This window comes from Lingula anatina, chromosome 1 (genome assembly GCF_051362555.1).
Source record: "Lingula anatina isolate TDL-2025a chromosome 1, LinAna3.0, whole genome shotgun sequence".
Taxonomy (NCBI): domain Eukaryota; kingdom Metazoa; phylum Brachiopoda; class Lingulata; order Lingulida; family Lingulidae; genus Lingula; species Lingula anatina.
In genome coordinates, this window is record NC_141767.1 from 1655236 (window position 1) to 1663472 (window position 8237).

Consider the following 8237-nt stretch of genomic DNA (forward strand, 5'->3'; position numbering starts at 1 on the left):
GATATTATCAACTGGTTTCAATAGCAATATAAATGTTCAACGGCTGTTAATTTCCTTCGACTCGAAGTGAAGAAGATGCATATATATTTGTGATAGATTGATGGCTTGAAAGGAAACGATAAAGAACTGACCTGAATGGCACGTTTTATATCGATTTTCTTCTATTGTAGATAAAATTATAAAAACAACCTTTGTAAAGTTTGTTACGTTATAATGTGTTACGTTATAATGTGATTGTGGTATCTCGTGACTTTTTGACCAATCGGAACGTTGCAAATTGCACGCTCCAGAAGAGAAAAAAAGGTCAAGGTCAAGTGAACGCAACAGAAGCGTTTTCTCCGCAGCATGGCGATACATGTACTGATGACCGGGGCTGATGAATGGTGCGAGATTTGTCATTGATCTACGATTCAAACATGAGAAATATTCTGGGAAAAGGACCCGTGTACAACATGTATGGATTCCCAATGGAGAGAGGTATTTTGTATGTGACTGAATGACGTTTGCCTCCGAATCCGTCGATGCATAACTATTAACCCATTGTAGCCCTAGTCATCAAAACAAACGGCAGCCATACTGGAGGGAGACCGGAATCGTCTGCTGCGCATGATCATGTCTACATGTACAATTTAGCATTTAATTTCTGTGTTTTCTTTGATATTAAACCGAGTAAAATTACTGCAGGGTATATGATAGAGAGAAGATAAATAACTTAACAAGCGTTCACAGACTGCCTGCAGTGGTAACAATCCAAGGTGTAGGGACGAAAACCGTAAACGGAGGAGAGACTGAGGAGTGGCTTTGAATCAAGACTCATCGTACAAGTAAAGGATAAAACTAATTTATTTTACAGCAAAGAATGAAGACCCAGCTGTGCAGCCTTTACCATAAAAGAAAAAAGTAGAAAACCAATGACCGAGGTGTATAAGATATGAGCGCACGTACTCTGCATATTAGTAGTGCCCAAAAAGTCGTGGTGGAGAGTGTGTTGTAAAAACGTGTGGAAATACCCTGGCAGGGTTTCGACTTTCATTATGAAGACTCACTTATTGCCTTGGGTGTAATTTGTTATCAGTTATGGTGCTCTTTGGATTTTATCTGCTGTCTGTCATCTACCTCTTTAATACCTGGTAAGCATTATTGTCAATTAGTGTCAAGGCTACAGTACTATGTACACAGCTCAGCTGGGCCAATTAAATCAATTACCTGTGTCATGTGTATTTGGAAGTTAGTGGCTTGATTTTAGATTTAGTGTAGTGTTAAGAGTAAATCTGTTTTGTAAGTATATATTCTAGCTCAGGTACCATTTAATTGAATGAACTTATGAAATGAATTTGAAAAATGTTGAATTCTGTGTTTTCCTACTGTATTATGATGCAAGTTACAATATGAATAAAAATAAATATTGTTGCCTTTTTTGTTAATTTACATTTAGGAAATTAAGTTAATTAAGTTAATTTACATTTTCCCACCAAGCCACACCGAATTAAGTTAATTTACATTTTCCCACCAAGCCACGTTGAATGATTGGGTGCAAATAAATCTTGGTTATCAAAAAAAAAAAAAAAAAAAAAGGTGACAGGTACAGAAGGCAGCTAGATGGCACACAAGGTAGAAGCAGCGAAAAAAATATTCTTATATCTTTGTGACCAGCTGAGGAGACAGGATCTGAACATAAGGAGAGTGAAATTCAGTGCATGACAGGAGTTATTTAATTGGATTTGTTTATTTATTTAATTGTTCATTTGTTGTTTTAAAGTTGTTATCCTGATAGCTTGCATACAACAAGGACAGGTTTTCTATTTATTTAGAATTGTGAGCAGAAGCACAAGAAGAAATGAAAACTCTTTTTTCTTTCTCATATTTTTAAAGGCTAAATGGAAAAGTTTGCAAGAAATATAAATTTTTGTATGGTGCACCTCCCACAGATGGTCTGATATGCAGAAACAGATGGCTGTTGTACATGTAGGTTGTGCATTTTTAAATTGTGACCACCAGTTGTGGAATTCTCCTAAATAAAATTACAAACTGCTTAGTAACACCATCTAAGGCCTTATATGTACATACCCACACAGCACATATCAATTGTGAGTCTTCAATCAAGCATTTCTCTAGACATAGATTAAAATATACTAAACAGGTTTCTCAAATTATGGTGGCTTGATTCGACTTAATATGCTCATGTACATGTTGCATTGCATCATTAAAAGTATGGAAATATTTTTCATGTCAGTGTTATCAACCAAAAGGAAAGGGACCCTGATAATCTGTCATTGAATTGTGCAACAATGTTTTGCATTTCATGTTTACTTTTATCCATACAAAATGTGCATTTTCCTATATTTCCAATCAAATAAAGATCAATTCATGAGCTGAGTTGTTGTTATGTTACATTTAATGTCAGAAGTTTGAAAAATACATTGCTTCTGTGAAGGTCTGGTCTAATAATAAAATGCTAACAATGTTGCTACTGTGAATGGTTGAATTCATGGTGAAATATTGAACTCTCAAACAACAGTCATGTTACAAATACTTCCTAATGAACCAAAATGAAGCACAAGAATGCTGAAATTTCTGACAGCTTCATGATGTACAGTTAAATAATATCTGACAGCAATATTTCTTGTCACAACCCTGCATACTCTCTTCTTTGAGTCCGTAAGGGTTGATCCCGATAGCTCAAATTTCTCCTTATATCTATCCTTTATGAACTTATGATTACACAGTAAACTCTCTAAAACTATAACTTTTATTACCCAATGAACAAGAAAAATGAAGTACAAGATAACTGAACTAGCTTCTGACAACATTCCACGATGTTGGGATACAGGGGTAGGTCAGGATTTCACGTCTTTGGACTGTCTTGAGTTTATATGGGTCGATCACGCTGATCAGCTGAAGTTTTCACATGTATATACTATTTTCCTTTTGGTGTACTTGATCACGATATGAAGATTATTTCATTTTATTTGGTTCACCTATATTTACGCTACTATTCCCCGTCGTTCTTTCCCTCCAGAATGGCTGCTGGACGAGTGTTACGGAGCAAATATGACGTCACTGTAATGGGTTAATAGCGGTGACAGTGTGACTTGGATTTTCATGAGAAACTGTGCCGCGGGAGAATGTTATTGAGGTGAACAATAATTTGTTTGACAATGTGGATGTATTTAACTTTAAAGCGAGGAGGAGGATGTGGCGATAGGCCTGACTGCCCGAGGTGGCATTTATTGACATACATGTGTGCACCATCCATCAACTTCAAGACATTATAATCATTCATGTACAAATGACTTTTAAGATTAACTGTAATATTGTTTATTCTTGTTTAGCTTGTTATATTATGTTCTAGTTCTGAAAATTGTTATGTGTTAATCATAGCTTAGTAATATAGTAAAATTGTTCAAGAACATTGCTTTATGTTATGAGAATCCGTCCGTAACAAGTTATCAAAACAACCCACAGGTTAACATCCTTCCTAACAACAGTGATTTTATTTCAGATGGGTGTGTAGCTTTATTATTAAGTATTTAACTCAAATGTAAAGGGGTGTTTTAAACAATCAATGGCACATCCATTTGTCCCAACTAACACATTGCAGACTCTTAGAGGTAAAATGTTTTAAACTGTGCATTGTGCATTAATTACGGCAATTATATTGCGATATGTATCATAATAACAGTTTTGATTTTGACATTTTAATCCTTTGATAAAAAAAACTGTTATCGCTCATCTGAACTGAGCAGATTTCAGTAACATGCAGATGAGCTATATGCGTTAGTTGTTTTCCTTAATGTTATATTATATTCATCAGAACATGATGGTGCTGAAGTTGCAATAATTGTTTAACTGTTCTTTATAACTTTTTTTACAATGTTATTGTGCAGGATTTGATCAGTTCTTTTTCGGCTAACAATGCCTATAAAAGCATGTTTTCACCCATCCACCCCTCCGCCCACCGAAGCAGGTTAATTTATTATATATTGTTTCTGATCACATAAAACTGGGTGATCCCTTGACATTGTGTGATTTTACTTATGAAAATTATTTGGTGGCAGTAACCAATACGTACTTATAAGCGTAAGCGAATTAGAATATAACAACATTGGGACATAGGCAACATGGCGCCGTTCTTGTGAGCACGCTTTCCGCTTAGAGCATCATGCATCGTATTTTGCTTCATATTCATAAATAACGGAAATGTCACATTAAACACATACAAAAATGTCAGGGAACAGAGCACGCTGCGATCCTGAATCGGCAGTTAAACAGCGATGACATGAAATCGTCTCTTGTGTTCACGCTTTTATTTTATAATAAACATCGTAATTTGCTTAATATTCATAGAATTGGGAAAATGAGACATTAAATGCATATAAAAATCATCAGGGAAGAGTACACGTAAGTTCACAGAGTTGGGAAAGCACACTGCGATCCTGAATCGGCGTTTAAAAAACAGCGAATTGACATGTAGTCGTTTTTCGTGAGTTACACACGAGTGAGTTGCAAAAAGTAGGGACCGGGTATAGCTAATTTTAATATTCATGTGACAGGGTCATTACGTCATCAGTGGAAATTTCCACTCTTTCATCTGAATGGGAAAACGAAACTACATGTTAGCTGTAGGGGTCCATGTTCCACCCTACCCAGGTTCTTCTAATATTTCGCTTGTCACTGATGCATGGGAGAGGGAATATAACCACACATGGCCAGAAATGCGCAGCATTCACGCGATACGCGAGGGCGCTTCAGTAGGGCTTCACGTGACTCAACTAGCCAATCACAGCACAACAATGGCATCGGACTCTGTGATAAGTGCTCAGCCCAATGTCAAGTTGTGTTAGTTCATGGCAACAAGCGTCTGACGTGCAGAGAATTTTATTGTAATATATATTGTTCTTATTATATTCTTACATTATTAAATCTAACTCTGTATCCAAGTAGTAACTATACTGTACCAAGTCAGGTACTGATGATGTGCAGAGGTCATATATTCCAGAATAAGCCATTACCACTAATTTATAACTTTAATTTGTTTAATATGTTATTCATGAAAGAGTTCATGGAAGATAATTTTAATTTGTAAAATCGTGATCTTATTCTTTTTATATTCAAATAATTGAATAATGTGGGTAAAATTGGTCTTCCACTTCTTATTTGCATTTTTTCTTTTACTACAAGATTATTTTGGAACAGTTGCAGCATTAAAATTTAAAATAAATAGCAATCTGAAAGAAGGATTTTGCATTATTATTACATGATAATAGGAATTTTGAATTAAGAGATTAGTTAAATACTGAGTAGTGATATTGTCAGTAAATTTATGTAGAATCTGAAAATATGATTGAAAATACTGATTGAATTCTTGGTCTTGCACTTGGCAGTTTCACAATTGTGCCAAGTACTTTTTTGGACTCCATTGTACATGTACAGTGGTAAAAGTTCTTCAATTCCCATGAAAGTTTTTAATCAGACTCTGTATGGTGCTGCTATCTGCTGGAGCTATCGGCAACGAATTAGTTTGCCTTTGTTTCTGAGTGAATCTACCGTCTAAAATCACTATTTCTGAAAATACATGTATGTGCGTTTTGCTGAGGGTAGGCTAGGCAATACACGGCAAACTTCTTAGTACGTGTGTACAACAGAATTTTTTAAAAAACCCTAGCGATATTTAGTTAGGAGTTGCTTGAAGCACAGAACAGCCTTGTTGTCTATCGGCATCAGGCCGTTAGTTTGTCAATTATCACGAATTACCCACAAATCGCGAACCCATTCATTTTCCTATGGCAATCTAGCAACCCATTAAAAGTGCACGCATGCGCAGTGGGCTAAGCGTGACGTCATGCCGTGCATTTCTGGGGATGCAAACACAAATCTTCAGTCCCAACTCTAAATTGTGTTTATTAAGTCCAAGCATTCAGATTTTATACCTTCTCGATCTACAAGGAATCTATCTGCTTATGCCACAGTTGCAGCAACTGATTTACATACTAATTGTAATGCAGTAGTTAACAATTGAGGGTTTCTACAGATATCCATTTGTCCCAGGCAAACTTATACAAAGAATGATAAATATTCATGCAAGACTGAAGCAAAGTGACTGATAATGCAATATGATGACTGATTATAAATATGTGATGTGTAAATGAGTGAGTTTATCACTTGCCTTCAGAGGACCTTAACCCTCATCCACAAGGAAATGGAACCCTACGTAAACCCTGAAATCGGGCCTCAGAGGCCCGGTGTACCATGAAAATCTGACTCCCCCCAAAAACATTCAAAAATCTAATCTATTTTGAGTAAATGACTATGATCATGTAGTATGCATAATGTAGGACACATTGGCACTTTTTGTTAGTTTGCAGGTGAAAAGTTTCATGAAAAAATTTTTAAAAAAATTAAAGATTTGTATTTTACCACCCAAGGACTCCCCTATGAAAAAGCTATTAATTTGACATTTGATGACCATTTCAACATCTTTTCTTTGAGGATACTTTATGAGGAATATATTGAAAGTGCTTGAAAGTTTAATGGTTAAAAAATTGGGTGAAAAAAAACAATAATAAAAAAACATTAAAAAATAAGAAAAATTAAAGATTTATATTCTAACACCCAATGACCCCCCTATGAAAAAGCTATTTATTTGATATTTGATGATCATTCTGACATCTTTTCTTTGAGGATACTTTATGAGGAATATATTGAAAGTACTTGAAAGTTTGATGGTTAAAAAATTGGGTGAAAAAGAATAATAAAAAAACACATGAAAAATAAGAAAAATTAAAGATTTGTATTCTAACACCCAATGACTCCCCTATGAAAAGGCCATCTATTTGATATTTGATGATCATTCTGACATCTTTTCTTAAGGATACTTTATGAAGAATATATTGGAAATATTTGAAAGTTTGAATGGTAAAATACTGGGTATGCTATATAAGAAGAATTCAGTAAAAAGGCGATGGGGCCAATTTCTTGAGTTAAAAATGTAGCATTTTGACATGGAAGTGCAAAACCTACAGGTAGTAAGATGAATACTTGTTTTAAAAATATTCACCAAAGTTTTCACCACCAAACTGTCAAATAATAAAAAAATGTACATCTCTGTGCAAACTATGTAGAAAACAATGGTATGGTGACTGAATATAAAACAGGTCCTTTTCTTTATGGGAATCCAAATCTCATGGGTATAAAAATGAAGATTTTCATGATTTATTTTTCATTCTTTCACTCACTATTTTATCATCAAACTTTTAAATATTTCCAATATATTTTTCACAAAGTATTCTAATAGAAAAGATGTCAGAATGATCATCAAATATCAAATAAATAGCTTTTTCCTACGGGAGTTATTGGGTGATAAAATGCACATTTTTAATTTTCAATTTTTCATTTTTTTTTTTTTTAGTTTTTTCACCCAATAGTTTACCATCAAACTTTCAAATATTTCCAATATAATCTTCATAAAGTAAATTTAAAGAAAAGATGTAGAAATGATCATCCAATATCAAATAAATAGCTTTTTCAAAGTGGAGACAATGGGCAGTTAAGTGCACATTTTTGATTTTCTTATTTTTTTATGAAAATATTCACCTGCAAACTTAAAAAAAGTGCCAAAGTATCCTCCATTTTACATACTACAAGATCACAGTCATATACTCAAATAAAATAAGATTTATGAACATTTGTGAGGGGGGAGTCAAATTTCCATGGGGAGTCAGATTTTCATCATGAAAACCTGACTGGGGGAGTCAGATTTTCATGTTACACCAGTCCCTTGCTCGCTTTACCTCCACCTGGGTGCATGAGTATACATGTACACTGTGTATGGAAAATGCGAAAAAACATTTTTTTCTCAAAATGGAAAGTTTCGCAAAGGTAGCGCAGTCTATCAGGTATGTAATAATGATAGACTTAAACTGATATCTGCATATCAGGTGACCAAGGTGACCGATTACTCATAAATAATAATTTCTCCAGGTCTGGAATCTTTCACAGGCAGATTTCATTGACCATACTGATAGTCATAGCACACATGATATTGCTTGTGTAAAACATTTTATGGCAAAGATATTTGAGGTAACATGGACTTATTTATCCCATGTGGAAGTAAAATTATTAAGCGACCGGGCCTCAGAGGCCCGGTTTCCAGGAAATGGGACTAACTTTTGGAAAAGTTAATTTCTACATATGTTGTAAATTATTTCAAAACTAATTATTTATCCATTGATGGGGTA

General features: G+C 34.6%; 1 long non-coding RNA gene across 1 annotated transcript; it reads left to right on the forward strand.

The window, feature by feature from the left end:
* The first annotated feature begins 2 nt into the window (after window positions 1–2).
* On the forward strand, window positions 3–1405 carry LOC147763824 (uncharacterized). The gene is made up of 2 exons (XR_015332198.1): window positions 3–477; window positions 854–1405. It is a non-coding gene; the product is annotated as an uncharacterized LOC147763824 (long non-coding RNA).
* The last annotated feature ends 6832 nt before the right edge of the window (window positions 1406–8237 follow it).